The following is a 17,066-nucleotide window of genomic DNA, read 5'->3' as shown; positions in this document are numbered from 1 at the left end:
TCCAAATATCTATCTCCTATGTAAGCCATAGAGTGATTCACAAAGTGGGGACAGATAAACATTTATCCAATTAAGTGCCACATCAGGCCTGATCTGGTAGATGTGTTCAGAGGCTGCCTATCGGCTCATATACCTGATTTTAGTCCACAGGTTAGAGCAGTTGCCTGGGATGTTAGGAGACCCAACTTCAATTCCCTCCTTCTATGGGGGGGAGAAGTTTTTAACAGGATTCACACACAGTGGTTAAGAGAGTGCTCCAACTCCTGAGCTGTGGGGATTCTGATATGAAGCTTCCTCAGTTCCTCCTTTTGAAGCTGTTCCACTGTGAATTCATATTTAGTCATTAGGCCAGAGAGAGAGAAAATGACTCTCTAGTCCAGTGCTTAGGATATGCACATGGGAGTCTGAGGGTCCAGTCCCGCTGCTTCAATCATTCTTTCCTTATTTAGCCACAGTGGAACAGACTCAACAGGAAAGACTGAGAAAACCACTACAAAAAGGATGTGGACAAGTTAGAGAGAGTGCAGCGGAGGGCAAAATGATTAGGGGGCTGGAGCACAGGACTTATGAGGAGAGCCTGAGGGAACTGGGCTTGTTTAGTCTGCAAAAGAGAAGAGTGAGGGGGGATTTGATAGCGGCCTTTAACTACCTGAAATGGGGTTCCAGGGAGGATGGGGCTAGGCTGTTCTCGGTGGTGGCAGATGACAGAACAAGGAGCAACGGTCTCAAGTTGCAGGGCGGGAGGTCTAGGTTGGACATTAGGAAAAAGTTTTTTACTAGGAGGGTGGTGAAGCACTGGAATGGGTTACCTAGGGAGGTGGTGGAATCTCCATCGTTAGAGGTTTTTAAGCTGAGGCTTGACAAAGCCCTGGTTGGGATGATATAGCTGAGGTTAGTCCTCCTTTGAGCAGGGGGTTGGACTAGATGACCTCCTGAGGTCCCTTCCAACTCTAATATTCTATGATTCTATAACCCCACATCAGAATGTCCTATAGCTCTGTGGTTAGAATATATGCCTCAGACCAGGAAGGCTCCTATTCAAATCCTTGTTTCCCCGTCAAGCAGCAAGTGGTGAATTGAACTTGGGTCTTCCATGTTGCAGGTGAATGCCCTAATCACTCTGCTCAGAGTATAAGGGGTACATCTACACAGCAATAAAAGATCTGTAGTGGGCTTGGGTCAGTTGACTTGTGCTCACAAGGCAGAAGCTGTGGGTCTAGAAATCACAGTGTAGACATTCAGACCTGAGTTCTGAGACACCCTCCCCCCCGTGAGGCCTCTGAGTTCAGGCTCTAGCCCAAGCTTGGATGTCCACACTGTAATTTTTAGACCCTCAGCAAAAGCTCCGTGAGTCTGAGTCAGCTGACCTGGATTCTGAAACTCAGTGCCATAGGTTTGTTATTTATTGCAGTGTAGATATACACTTAGCTGCCTGACTCCAAGGCAGGTCCACTGACCAGGGGCAGAGGGAAGGGGGTAATTGCCCAGGGGCCTGGCAATTTAAAAGGGCCCAGGCCTCTTCCTGCCATACTCCATCCCTGCTCCACCCCAGGCCCTGCCCAGCCCAACCCAACCCAACCCAACCCTACCCTACTGCTCGCTGTGTTGGTCCTTCTCCCCCCTCTCTGCCTCCCTGCTGTTGCTTGCTGCTTGCCTCCCTCCTCTCCTCCCCCACTCACCCCCCTGCTGCTGCTCTTTGCATCCCTCCCACCCTCAGTTGTTCCGTCCCCCCCGTCTGCTGTTGCTCGCTGCTTGGGGGAAGGCAGGAGGGATGCAGCAGCGAGTGGGCTGAGTGGGGGAGTGGGCATGGCCTGGGGTGGCATGGGGCTGGACTGTGGGCAGGTCCACAGGCGGCCGAGATGGGATGGGACTGTTCTGCCCTGGGGCCCAGAATTGCTGTTGGTGGGCCTGCTCCAAGGGCAGGTTCCTGTTCATGTTGAGATAGACACATCCCTACAGCCTGAACTGAATACCCTAGATCTGTGAGAGGGATGGGACTTAGCATATGCCCCTCTCCCTGGCATCTCCCATTGGCCAACTTAGGCTGCTAGCTTTGCAAGATCACATTCTAAGGTGCCTCTCTCTCCCCATTCATTGTATAGGGAATCTAGGTGCCTAACCCAGAGTTTGCGATCGTGATGTTGTTCCTGTGATTGTCTGTGTACCTGTAAGTTAGGCATTGCAACACTTTGTGGATCCAGGCTTTAATACTTAACAGAGTGTTGATGTCCTATCTAGCACCATCCTTAGGATTCCTGATATTTTGGCAATAAAATGGGGAAAGCAATTTGAAGCGTATAACTACTGACTGACTGGCTTTCTTGGTTATCTATAAAGTCTTGACAGAGTGGAAGGAATAATGTGTAAACGGTGCATCTTTAAAAAAAAAAAATCTGTTACACATATAATTGCCAACCAGTATATTAAACAAATTTCATGTACAGTTCGCCATAGTAGTTTCTTTCAGTAATGCTTCTTTCCAAATGTAGTGTTGTATTTTGTACAGAAAGAGAATAAATGTGTATTAATAAGGAAGCCATCCATTTTCATTTGATGAGCATTCAGGTCTGATGACTAAAGAGAAATATAAAATTGTCCAAGTTCTTTACTATTAAGAGATCAACTGTAATCTTCCTCACGGGTATATTCGTTATATTTAAGTGTCCATTTCCCACTCTGTCTGCTGAGGAGCAGGGAGCTAATCTTCAGTGTCTTATGTTACAAGTGGGCGCCCTAAACACCAGGCTATAGGATGTTTTGGTGTAGTTGTTTCTCAATCTCTCCTGTTGAAGCTGTTTCACTGCGTGTAAATAATTAAACAATAATTAAAGCAGGGACATACATTTGGGTCTCCCACCTCCCAGGTAACTACCCTAATCACCAGGTTTTAGAGTCATTTTTGCTTTCCCTCATTGGCCCAGTGACTATCCAAGTATTTTATATAAAATGGAATAGCTTCAACAGGAGAGACTGAGCAATGCCCATTCCCGACTACCAGAGAGCCCAGGAGTTAGGGCCTTCTTCAACCTTCTGGAAAAGTGAGGTTCAAATCCCCCTTCTAATAATGAGTTAATTTCTACGTGGTAGGAACAGCTTCAACTAAAGAAATTGAAAGACAGTCATGCTAGAATATCCATAGCTCAGTGGTGAGGACGTGTTTTGCCAAGTCGTTGCTTCAGAACTGGCAGAGGGGAAAACTGAACCTACTTCTCCTACATCTTAGGTAAGTGTCCTAACTAGTGGGCTAAAGATTGTAAGGAGGCAGCCCCTTTCCCCCCCAGTTTTGTGAATCTAACCCTTTATTTCCTTTGCTTTTACGTTAAAAAGTGTTATACCTGGAAATTAAACCATTAATTTTGGGTTGAATAAAACATTTAATTTGCCCTGAAACAAAATTTTTGTCGATTTTTTTGATTCACTAAAACATTTTGGAATTTTCTGATTTGGTTCAGGTTAAACCCAATTTCCCCCCCCATTATTTTGGAATGGCCAGTGAACCAAAAAAATCAGTTATTTTCCCTAGTCTAGTACAAAGGTGACTTTGAGAAGATCAGTTCTAATATAGAGCCTTACTGTTAGCCCAAATGTTGTTTATTTTATGAAGAGAACACCTGTAGCCGGAATTATCTCAACTGAAACCATTTCTTCCTAAAATGCTCTTATTGAGCCCAGTGCACTCCTGTGCTGCACTAGTCATTTACAACAAAGAAAAGCAGTGTACCATTGTGATCTGCATTTACTTTTCACAGGCATTAATGATCCCATAAAATAAAAGGTAATGGGGAATCAAGCTTCAGAATGCTATTTCAACTACTTACTAAAAGACATGGCTAGTAATGTTGAGCCTTTCCTTGATTATTTTACAGTGAGGATTTAAAGTATTCAGCCTCCATCTCATGATCGATCCACCAGGGTAAAGCTGAGTGAGTCAAGATTTACCTTATCAGTAGAATAATCAGATAACAAACTGAAGCAACTGTTTCATCAGTCATTCCACAGACTTAATAGATTCCATTCTGGAATAGGTTTTATGCATGGCATGTGTGAGTAATACATATGCAATGGCTCTGGGGAGAAGAGTCCCTCTAGATATCTGTCAGAAGCTGAGCCAGCTCAGAGATAAATCTATTCATAGCTTCAGATGACCAGCAGGGTGTAATAAAAAGAATAATCCTTTCCACAGAGAAGGTTTAAACTACTATACAACAAAAATCAATTTTTGTAATAAAAGTCAGTAGCAATTTTTAAGGTTCATAATCTTAGAAGGAAACTCCTGTAAGTAAATAGTTTTAAAAGTCTAATGACATGTTAGAAAAGGTACTACACTGTCAGAAAGAATTAATGAATTGTTGTCAAAGTATTAATTATGGATCCCTGTTTTACTTTCCATTCATATTTTGGAGGGGGACCAGACGGCTCAGAGCATTGGTACTGGATTGTGGAGACTTTTAACTATCACTTTTACTCTATCATGTGTTACTAGTAACATCTATGGGCTGTTCAGTGATCTGTGTGAAATGAGCTTGGTGGCCTCCATCCAGCATCCATAGGAAAGCCCCCGCCACCACGTTTGATATTTAGTCTACACTACCAATTTAAGTAGGTGTAACTACGTTGCTCAGAAGTGTGGTTATACTGAGCTCACCCCTGGTGTAGACTGTGCTTTGTTGATGGGAGGGCTTCTCCCATCGACATAGCTACTGCCTCTTGGGGAGGTGGTGTACCTACAACGACGGGAGAAGCTCTCCCATTAGCATAGGTCGCGTCTTCAGCGTGACAGTGGTGCAGCTACACTGCGGCAGTTACAGCACTGTAAACTGCTAATCTTGGCAGTCTTGGCAGTGAAGTCAAGGATTCAGTGGGTCACAGTGAACTATCCTCTCACACTTCCAAATCAGTCTTGAGGCACATTGGAAGGCCGCATACAGAAGCTCACACTGTTACTGCTTGCTGTGCCTGTTCTGTGGGTAAACAGAAGCTTTTAGTCACCAGGGATGCTAGTGCAGCATCTTTCTTCAGCACTAAAATTCACACACAGCCATTTCACCGAATGTGTACCATGTGTTTTACAACCTCATGACCTGAACCATCTGACTCTTATATGAACAGAGAATAGTCTCAATTTTAACTTGAGGAGTTTGTGTGTCTCTTTTTAAAACAAGCATTTAAAATGTCATGACTGTCTCCCAATATGAAGTATCTTTAAAATGCAATCTTTGATGCATTACCTAACGTATCTCCAATCAGACACTATGATTAAAGTGTTTCCCTTTTCTCTTTCACAGTCTCACACTTCCCAGGCTAGCAGATGCTCAGCCCACTGCAGAGACGTTTCTCAGTCCTAGAAGAAGGGAACTGCTTCATATTACTCAATAGCAACCCCTTCAGCTGATTTAAAGCTTTTGTTAAATACACTGTGATCACTACCCAGCAAGCCCATGTTAACTAACATACTTTCATTCTGAATGTCCTACAGGTCTTATTATGAACTAGCTTTAGTATTGCACAATAGGAGTTTTCTGAATGCTGTTAATAGTGTCATAATTGTTCTAGTAATTTATTATTATTATTATTATTATTATTGTTGTTTGTATTATGGTAGTGCCTAGAAATCTCATGAGATCAGGGCCCACTGCACTAGGTGTTGTACATATAAGTAATAAAAGTCAGTCGGTCCCTACCACAAAGAACTTACAATCTGAATATACAAGACAAAGGTTGGGAAAAAGAGAGTACTATCATTATCTTGGTTTAACTGTGTCAGTATTTTCCCAAGAAATACATATGCATTACTGTTCCTCTCTCTAAGTTAATTTCCATTTCATAACAGCAAGATAGTCCCATACTCACTGTGTTTCATATTGCATCCTAGTAACCCAAGTTCACTGAGAGATACATTCAGGCTCTGATTCAGGAAACAATACCTGTTCAGGGCAGATCCATGGGACTTAAACTTAAGCATTGTCCTGAGCATGGATGAATTTAAGCATGTGCTTAAGTGCTTTCCTGAACTGGGACTTTACTGACTTATAGTCTGACTGTCAGAAGTATTGAAAGACAAGGTAGGTTACTTTAAACATTCCCAAAGAGGACCATTTCATTTATCTTCAGTGGTCCTCAAGGAAGTGGATGAAATAACAGATTATTCCTTTAAAAGAATCCTTTATGCTTTTTATTCACTGTAAGAATACTGAGCATGTTGGCAGTAGAGCACTCTGCTTGAATTGAATAATCTGCAAAAGGGGTAGAGTGATTGCACCTGTAATTTTTGTGGGTTCAAAATTATGGATTGGATTGAGGCCCCTTTAAACCAGTGGCCATAAATGTTGCTCCTGATCAGCTAGGAAATTTTACTGAACAGAAACTTAAAGATATGTTTTCACCAAGAACTGAGAACAGTGCCAATATCATGCTTCAAAAGAACATTTGGTACTTAAAAGGCCAGTAATTACAATTTTGTACAAATATCAAAACTGGAGGAGTCAAGAAGATCATTGATTCTGAAGGATTAATTTTACAGACAGGTTTTAGTGAACTTGTTGCTTCCTAAAAAGTAAAAATTGATCTTTTTACAACATTCCTGGTACTGACTATTAACAGAGTATAATTGTCCCTTCCAAATTAAAAAAAAAAAACAACCCAAGTAACTTACTATTCTGTCTGTTTCATGGTTGTCATTTAAAAAAGGTATGCCTCTCTGCCAATGGAGGAGAATCCAATTATACTGAATTTCAGGAGAGAAATGACATAATACTCGGATGGAAAACTTTATAGAGATGATAGTCACACTAAGAAATGCATTAGAACATGTTGTGTCAATTGTATAATGACCTTATTATGTTTATTTTACTAGAGAAAACCTGCTTACTTGTTGTAATGCTTTTTGATATTTAAAATCAACTTGGAACACATGGTATTCATGAGTATGTTACACTGTTTCTTATTATAGTGATTGAATGCTTTTTTGTTGCTCCTGAATCCATCTGGTCTTGGTGGCTCTGCAGTATAGGTGATGATTTTATTCTTTCTTTTTTGGGTTGTCAGCAACATACGTTGAAAATATGGAAACCTAATTAGGATTCCTAAAGGCATGAGGCTTCTTTGGGTCCTGTATGTTTGCAATTAGTAGTTGCTGAAACTCACATACTTGCTTAGCTTGTCAGCATACCTTTAATCTTCCAAAATATACATGAATGTTCTAAAAATGAATTTAAAGTAAATCATATTTAAGATAAGGCAATTTTCATTTCCAGTCTCCAAAGAATGGAATGAGCAAAAACATACAACGCTAAACACAGACACACACAAAGAAACTGAAAGTTAGTGAGTTCTACTTAACATTTTAAAAAGACAATAATAACACAAGTCATTCATCACCATGGGTGAATAGTATAACAGCAGCTGCTGGAGGCAGTGGCTACTCTCCCCTGCCTCATGATAAGGGTATAATCTTTGAAACCGTAACCCATGGCTTAAGTCTGGGGCCAAGAAATAAAATCAGTCTCTTAGTCACACACCCGTGTGTCAGACTTTTATTAGAAATAACAAACACATTATCATTAGATAGTCATGTATTCCAAACACCTACACACTGGCAAGAAAATAAGGACAAGTCCTCAGCTAGTGTAAACAAATGGGCTATACCCATTGACAGGAGCTGAGGTTCTGAGCCCAAATTTGCTGTATGTTGAAGATTATGGTAATGGCAGAAATACACTGGCTCAGTGGTCCCAACCTCTGACATGTGTACTAGTAGTGCAACATCAGTCTCTTTGTGGATAGTCTAAAGTCTCCCTCTTAGGGACCAGTCCAAAGCCTATTGAGGTCAATGGCTCCCAAAGGTTTTGATCAGCTTTGGGATAAGCCTTTAACAGATAAGTTTCTCTACTGAGCACTGTTGCAGCACCATTGCCTCCCATTTAGTTGTTTGTGCTGTAAACCACAGTACATCTTGGTAAGTTTGTATAGTTGCCCTATATGATTGGGAAACACGTATTCATATATATTAAGAACTTTTTTCTTTGAACATTTGATGTTGGAAGTATAAATAATCATTCCAAGGTGGCTGTCGACTAGTAACTAATTATCATGCTAGTCTAAGCTGGTTTCAAAGCATGGTTTAGACTCATTACCATTGTGGTAGTCCAATAACTTGAAGACCATTCAGGTTTAAATGCAAACAAGAACAAACTTTATTAGAGGGGTCTTACTGGCACCTTCTCTAGATTTCTGTTCCTCATGACCCTAAGCAGGTCTCCTTCTCCTCCTCCTGATTTCTTAAAGGAGCCATATCTCATAAGCAGCCATTCCCACATGCTACATTTACCCCCTCCAAACACTTTTAACAGCCATACAATAACAAATTATACAATTTAAACTTTCAAAATTCCAGTAATTCCTTTGGATGTTACACCACAACGTCCTTCAGCCAACATGGGGGCCTACTGGAGTGTAAAGGACTATGCATCACCCTTAGGACACCAGCAGCCAGAGGAGGCAGGGTTGAAAGAGAAATTGGAGCCACTGCTGGAGCAGAAAAAGCCTCTGTTGGGGCATACAGTACCCTTAGAGCTGCTAATGATGCAGGGGTGTAGGAAAGCGCTGTGGCCTTCCTCGGATCCTGGGCCCGAGGAAGGGTCGCGACGCCCCTGCTGGGCAGAACAAGGCCCTGCAGGTATTTCTCCCTGGAAGCATAGGGGCGGAGCCCGGGCAGGAAGGGGAACTATAAAAGGTAAGCCCAGCAGCTCAGTAAGGGGGAAGCTGTTGCTGGTAGCAGATGTGTCTTCCCAGATGCTGTGGCCTAGGCCTGACCCAGGCCTAGTGGCTGTTGGGAGCAACCGTCCCTCTGAGTGGAGCTTCCAAAACCTGCCTGGGCTGCCAGGCCCGAGTGACTGGAGAGGGCTGCCGGGTCCAAGTGACTGGGAAGAGCCGCCCAAGACTACTGGGTGGGATATACCCCCTGAGGCTGGCCCTGAGGAGCTGCCTGATGCTGGTGACCCCCTGGAGCTGACTGAACTGGGAGTACCAGAGGAACCCCTGGGACCCTGTGACCTGGAGGGGCTGCCCTCCACTGATGACCCAGAGGAGTTTCTGGACCTGCTGCTGGTTGACAGTGAGGGACTTGTGGGACTGCTGCTCGCTGGCTACCCCAGAGACCTGGAGGGAGACTGCTACCGACAGGTACCTGAGGACAGGGTGGGAGGAAGTGGCCCAGGGACAGCCGACTAGCAAGTGGCTGAGTCAGGGGATAAACCCCGTCAGTGTGTTATGGTTGGAGCCCAGCTGACTCAGTTTGCTTTGCCACTGATGGGGGCCTAGGCTGGGATGCAGTGGAGTTGGGTGGGCCTGCCTCCCCCTTCCCTAACCACCCCGAGAGTGCCTGACATCCTCTGAGCTTGCCATACAGGGGATCTCGAGCTCTGCCAGCTCTGCCTGCCTGCAAGGTCGGGGGCACCAGACTATTTTGCCTGCCCTGCCCGCTGGAGGGCCAGGGGCTTTTGACTGCATCATCGGCCCAGCCTGGCTTGTGAGCCAGGGACTGTGAACTGCTTTGGGAGCCCCGCCTGTGGGAAGGCTGGGGCAATAGACTGCTTGCCTGCCCCACCCTGCCTGAGGGCTGGGGGGCACCAGACTGCTTGCTAGCCCGCCAGTTGGAAGGCCGGGACTATTGACACCGTATCAGCCCTGCCATACGGGAGGGCCAGAGGGCTACAGACTGGGAAGGAAGCCCGCCTCACTGGGGGCCGGGGCTAAAGACTTGTAACTGGCACCATTTATTCCCCTCAAGGAAGGCACTGTGGCTTTCCTTGGAGCCTGGGCCCGAGAAAGGGTTGCGATGCCCCAGCCGGACTGTGCCACCGGCTTACATGGGGGAATTTCCAGACCTGCTTCAGCTGTATTGGGCTCTCATACCTGCACTAAATTTCTAATAAGCCAATAGGACTCATTGTGCAATTCATATGTTAGCGCTCCTAGACACCATGTAACCTGCATTGGATTTGAAAGCCGTGGCCCAAACTTGGACCCCCTGTGTGGTCTGTGTACGTGTAACCATTGCCCCACCACCAGGGTCTTCATTTTAGCCCTCTGTTTCTTATCAATCTAATCGTTGTAGTGTGCCTGATACTTCTGTCCATGATTGTGAACTTCCCGGAGATCTGTGTTCCTGGGATCTTTAAGAAAGGGGCATAATAAGTCTAATGATAAGCACAACTCTTATCCCATCATCAACAAAGCTAGGGACTGACCTATAGCTCTAATGCTGAGCAGAGAGCCTGTGGAAAAGGCAAACCTTGGAACAGATGAGCCCAAAGCCCATTCTTCAATGTGAGATTAAATCTCTCTACACCGCCATTAGCTTGAGGATGGCATCTGGGAGTACAGATATGCCAGATCCCTTTATCTGATAGGAAATGGGTGAAACAAGCAGAAACAAACTGCAGTCCATTATCAGTAGTTATTGGGTGGGGATAACCCCACCCAGAGAACTGATCCTCCGGCCAATCACAGATGACTTGTGCTGTTACTAGGCTGCCAGCTGATACCTCTCGCCATTTAGAAAAAAGATTATAGGCTACTAACAGAAACTGCTGAGGCTGTGGGGCAGAGGTTATATCTCCACATATGTCAATGTGTGGAGCTGGCCCAAGCCCCACCCAGATATAGAAGTCAAACTATGCCTATGCTCCTGACGGTGATGGCCTTGGCCATAGTTGCAGCAGCAAGGACCTATGCTGGCACTCCTCTCCTGCATCCACTATTGATTGGGGCGATCCGTGCTAGCATGGTTACCTGAGCCTCTGGTCAGTTCGCTGTCCTGGGGTAGCTGCAGCAGTGGATGGTGTGAATGATGCTCCTGAAAAAAAGCCAGAGGCCTGGGTCTGGCAAAGAGTCTGAGCTTCTCAGATTGCAAGTTCAAAGTGACAGCCAATCTCTGCTGTGTTGTGGAGAGTCCGAGAATCTGGTTCCATCAGCATGTGGTCCTGCAAGTGTGGGGAGGAGGGGAAATCTGCTCCATAAACTGATCCCGAACCATCTTGTCAGTTAGGGTTGCAAATCTGCACATAGCTGCCTGTTCCTGGAGGCTGGCTACAAACTGGCAGGCCGATTCCCTGTGTAACTGTGCTTGCTGCCAAACTTAATAGCATAACAATGCGTGTGGGGTGAAACTGTGCTGCTAGTGCCCTTTCTGCCTCCAGATATGATGTGCTAATCTCCAGAGAGGAGAAGATCCCAAATAACTTTGGTACCTAGTGTGACCCATCCGTGCCTAGGACAGCTACCTGAAAATGCCAAGGTCAGGGCAGGCTGCAAAAGGAGAACAGATTCTCCCAGCACTGGTGGGTGGCACTGAAGTCAGGCTTCCCAACCAACCACAAACAGTGCTTCTGATTCCCCACACTGGTTATCAAGAAGCCAATATATAAATACACACAGGGCAGCAGACAGCCACTGGGGGAGAAGGACATCTCCCAACTGAGCTGTAGGGCCCACCTTTGGTGTGTCATTAGAGGAGGTTTTGGAACAAATTGATAAGTTAAACAGTAATAAGTCACCAGGACCAGATGGTATTCACCCAAGAGTTCTGAAGGAACTCAAATGTGGTATGTAACCTATCATTTAAATCAGCTTCTGTAACAGATGACTGAAGGATGGCTAACATCACACCAATTTTTTAAAAAGGCCCCAGAGGTGATCATGGCAATTACAGGCTGGTAAGCCTAACTTCAGTACCAGGCAAACTGGTTGCAACTATAGGAAACAACAGAATTATCAGACACAGAGATGAACATGATTTGTTGGGGAAGACTCAACATGATTTTTGTAAAGGGAAATCATGCCTTTCCAATCTACTAGAATTCTTTGAAGGGGTCAACAAGCATGTGGACAAGGGTGATCCAGTGGTTATAATGTACTTAAGCAAAATAAGCTGTCATGAGATAAGAGGGAAGGTCCTCTCCTGGATCAGTAACTGGTTAAAAGATAAGAAACAAAGGGTAGGAATAAATGGTCAGTTTTCAGAATGGAAATTGCTAAATAGTGGTGTCCCCCAGGGGTCTATACTGGAACCAGTACTGTTCAACGTACTCATAAATGATCTGGAAAAAGGTGGCAAAATTTGCAGATGATACAAAACTACTCACCATAGTTCAGTCCAAAGCAGACTGTGAAGAGTTACAAAGGGATCTTACAAAACTGGGTGACTGGGCAACAAAATGGCAGATGAAATTCAATGTTGATAAATGCAAAGTAATGCACATTGGAAACCATAAACCCAACTATACATATAAAATGATGGGACCTAAATTAGCTGTTACCACTTGGAGTCACTGTGGCTAGTTCTTTGAAAACATCCACTCAATGTGCAGCAGCAGTCAAAAAAGCTAACAAAATGTTGGGAATTATTAGGAAAGGGATAGATAATAAAACAGAAAATATTGTATTGCCTCTTTATAAATCCATGGTATGCCCACATCTTGAATACTGCTTGCAGATCTGGTCGCCCCATCTCCAAAAAGATATAGTGGAATTGGAAAAGATACAAAAAAGGGCAACAAAAATTATTAGGGGTATAAAACAGCTTCCAGATGAGGAGATATTAATAAGACTGGGACTTTTTTACATTGGAAAAGAGACAACGAAGGGGGGATATGATGAAGGTCTATAAAATCATAACTGGTATGGAGAAAGTAAATAAGGAAGTGTTATTTACTCCTCATAACACAAGACCTAGAGGCCACCAAAAGAAATTAATAGTCAGCACGTTTAAAAATAACAAAAAGAAGTATTTCTTCATACAACACACAGTCAACCTGTGGAACTCTTTGCTAGAGGCTGTTGTGAAAGCCAAGACTAAAATAGGGTTAAAAAAGAGAACTAGATAAGTTCATTGAGGGGAGGTTCATCAATGGCTATTAGCTGGGATGGGCAGGGATGCAAAACCGTGCTCTGAAATGTCCCTAGTCTTTGTTTGCCAGAAGCTGGGAATGGGCAACAGGGGGTGGATCACTTGATGATTGCCTGTTCTGTTCATTCCCTCTGAAGCACCTGGCATTGGCCACTATCTGAAGACAGGATACTGGGCTAGATGGACCATTGGTCTGACCCAGTATGGCTGTTCTTTTGTTCTTATGATAGATGGAGGCAAAAAAAAAAAAAAAAAAAAAACAACCAGAACCCACCATCTTCAGCACTGTAATTACTTTCTGGCTTTAGAAAGTGCCAGGCACTAATTGGTCAAAAATTGTATGGGGTTATGAAGGACCATATTAGGCTCATTTATGGAGAAATGTGTCATGCATATTTATGCCTGTATTTCTTGGAAGTAGAAAGTTAGTCCACATGATTAAGTTTTTTTTGTTTGTCAAAAAGGAATTACATGGACATATAAAGGCAAGCCATACAGTGACTTCATTCACTTTGTATAAACCCCGGGCATGGGGTGTGAGTGTGTGGAATGGTGAGGGTCAAGCAACAGGGAAGGAGGAGGAGGGAGAGCAGCGAATGGGGGTGAGCTTTGGGAGAAAGAGGCGGGTGGGGGGCAGGGTTCCAGTGCACCTGCTGTAGTGTCCCATGGAGGTATGGGGGCCCACAAATGTGTTTGGCACTGGACCCACAAAAGGTTAATCTGGCCCTGCAGATAGGGACCAGTGGAGCCAGAAATGTTTATACTACTGCAAGGGACAAGATAGGAGGGATAATATCTTTTATTGGTCCAACTTCTCTTGGTGGAATGTACAAGCTTTTGAGCTACACCGAGCTCCTCTTCAGGTCTGGGGAAGGAACAGTTGCAATATGCGCGCGCTCTCTCTCTCTTTCTTTTTTTTTTTTTTTTTTTGCTTTTTGCAGCATTGCATCAAAGCTGGCCTGGTGCCTTGCCTTGAAAGATGTTTCGAGTACCATCCTCTGTGCTGCGGTGATCAATGTCTAACAGCTCACATGAAAATGGAGCTTCATTCCAGTTCTATTTTTAATCTTTCAAATGAGCATATTAGTTATGAATTATTTATCTAGAACATCCAAGTGGGTACTAACAAAGGAGAATCAAATATGCTTCATACTGCCTTACATGAAACTTTGGAGCTTTGGAAATTTATCCACATCTCCTCCAATCATGGCTTCATTTTGTTCTGAAAACTTGTCAAGTAAGATTCAACTCTGCAAGGTTCTGAGCACATCATCACCGTCCCATTGTCTCAGCACTATGCAGAACTGGGTTCTTAGTAAGGGAATTAGAAGGTCGTGATTTCTTCTTTGCTCTGAACTAATGTGTTCAAACCACTGAGCAAAGCAAATACATTCATTAAATAAAGCCAGACCTCTGAGACTCAAATATAATATGCTGAACAAGAGCCAAGAGACCTTTTTCTATGTGCTTTATGCACCTGCAGTATGTCCCTGATCCAGCAAAGCACTTAAACATGTGAGTAACTTTAAACACATGAACAGTCCTATTTGCTTAAAGTTAAGCACTTGCTTAAGTGCTTTGGTGTATTCAAGCCAGTGGTTTCAGTATGATGAATCAATTGAATTGGCTGACACACTCTGACCCAGTTATTCAATTCACCTTTTTTACAGCAGTATAAAACACTATGGATCACTGCCAATCTACTTTGACCACCCTCCGGGTATTACAATGTTTGATGACTCACTGCCTGGTAATGTATGTTGGGAGCTGACTTCCTGAAGCAAAAGTTCTCCTCTTTTGTTTGTCGACAAATGTCTTTCAGTTGTTCTAAAACGAAAACTGACTCCCACAAATAAGCGCTGGCCTTCTATAAATCTTCTGGCTTGTGTCAATTGCAAAATTCTAATAAACTAGCTATGTGTCCAACTTGAACTTTATGTGTGTACAAACTCCCTCTCTGAGATGGAATCAGAACCACTCAGTTGTATGCCCTAGGCTCTATGCTGGTAATTCTAGTGAAAGTTCTTCTTTACCCAAAAGGAGAGGTCCTCTGCTTCTGAAGAAAGAGAATGTGGCGTTTCTGCTATTTCTAGACCTTTGCTAAAGTCAATCATGGCAATTGTTATTGCCATTTGGGGAAGTAGAAGGAAAGACATATCATGACTGGAAGGGACTTCAGGAGCCATACTGAGACCAATGAGAATATTTTAGTGCAGAGTTTTTGAAAGACTGGTTTTTTTTGCTTGTTTTTAGAGCTGCATTTTTGTTTCCCAAACTATATCATCAGATGTGAATTTCTGCTGGAAATGAATAATAGTGTCAGCTCTCAATGAGAATTAACAACACCATTAACACTTATGCAGCTATTGAAACAGCAACAGGTGTTTCTAAATATTCTTTTGAAATTTAAGTATGTATTTTCAATCTACTTTTATTCTTATTTAATACATAATTATTTACTATTGAGGACAGTATAACTAATCACGGCAGTGTTCCTTTGAGGATTTTCCCACATGAGTGAGAAATAAGAAATAGGAGAGATTCTTGGTTTCATGGTTTTGCATTTTTGATACTGTTTTGTATTTGTCATTCGTGTATATATAAATTCACAAATGAGCCACACAATTTTATACATATGTATTATGCATGGACCAGGTTTGACATATACCTCCCAGGCTGAGAAATTCTAGTAGTGGCCCTGCCAGCTTCAAATATTTACAGTCTAATATTATCCTAAAAGGGTTGGGGAAGTGGATTTTTTAATTAATCCTACACTTTGTCCCTGTTGCCCTGTTATAAGATATTGCTGCTAATGCCAAAGCCATAGGAGAATCATCATCAAATTGATTTTAAAAAACTGTTCATACCCAAGTATCCATTAACACCTTAATATGTAAAGATGGAATCAAAGGGCTGTATCCAAGAGGAAAATTAATTTTGAAAGAAATCATGACCTCAAGGTGTGCTATAAGGTATTTGTTATGAGGTCACAGCCAAGATTTTCCCAATTAAAAATAACCCTGTTTAGTATCTGGATGGGTGCGAGGATCCACTGGAAGCCATAGTGAAACGTTAATGGAATTTCTCCGTTGTCCTACTACTGGTGCAGCTGTCCCTTCCCAGAATAACCAGAGAACACTTAGGTTACTGGTAGGCAGGACATGCAGAGACTTTTGTGGATGGTGGTCAAGCAATCAGCCACCCCAAAGGCCTTGTCTTCATTAGGAAAAAAGGTGTATTCTTAACTTGTTAACTAACTCAAGGTAAAATCTTAGTAAAGGCAAGGCAGTTTGTAGTTTTCTCATGAGTTAGCAGGTTGAGTTATAGTTGAAAAACTACAAACTGCCTTGTCTTCACTAGGTTTTTACTTTGAGTTAGCTAACTCAAGTGAAGCACACATTTTCTGCTAGTGAAGACACAGCCAGGGATCTGTGTGTTTCTTGGTCAGTAGCCAGAGACATGATAGGGAACAGTGAGACAGCTGCAGTTTAAATATTTGTTTGCATAAGATGCAAAGGATTCTTGGCTATGGGATCTTGGGAAGATGAAATGGCAGTTTTGGACTCATGAATGGGAAAAGATAGGGAGACCCTGCCCTAGTCTTATAGCAATTTCCTCAGTCTACTGTATTGTTCCGTCTGTTCTCTGCACAACGCTAATAATATGAGGAAGCCACATGAACACAGTTGGTTTCCAAATAACTATGTTTACTAACTATATATAAATACACAAGGCCTAGCTTGATACCTACACTACTGCTCTGGCAGAACTGTGGTGGCTTCTGCAACAGAACACAGTGAGGCCCCCTAGATGGCTTCCAAATGATTTAAATGGATTGTGAGGGGGTGTGTACCCATACTGGCATGAAAAAGGTTGACTAGAGTTAGAAAGCTCACTTAAGGTACCTGGCCACTCTGGATGTGTTGGCCAGCCCTACCTGTTGATGAATACAAGCTGGGGGAGGAGCTGTGGGTTACTATTAAGAGAGGAAGTTTGTAATAGAAAGGGAGCTGTGGAGCAAGAGACAGGAAGTATGAAGTCAGTCTCTGGGATCCTAGATTCATAATTCCGAGGTCAGAAGGGACCACTGTCTGACCTTATGTATAATACAGGTTATAGAACTTTCCCAAAATAATTCTTAGAGAATATCTTCTAGAAA

The sequence above is a fragment of the Emydura macquarii genome, unplaced genomic scaffold (assembly GCF_026122565.2).
Source record: "Emydura macquarii macquarii isolate MOO-44397 ecotype Brisbane River unplaced genomic scaffold, CSIRO-AGI_Emac_v2 contig_2636, whole genome shotgun sequence".
Lineage (NCBI taxonomy): Eukaryota > Metazoa > Chordata > Testudines > Chelidae > Emydura > Emydura macquarii.
Note: the sequence above shows the minus strand (reverse complement) of the source record.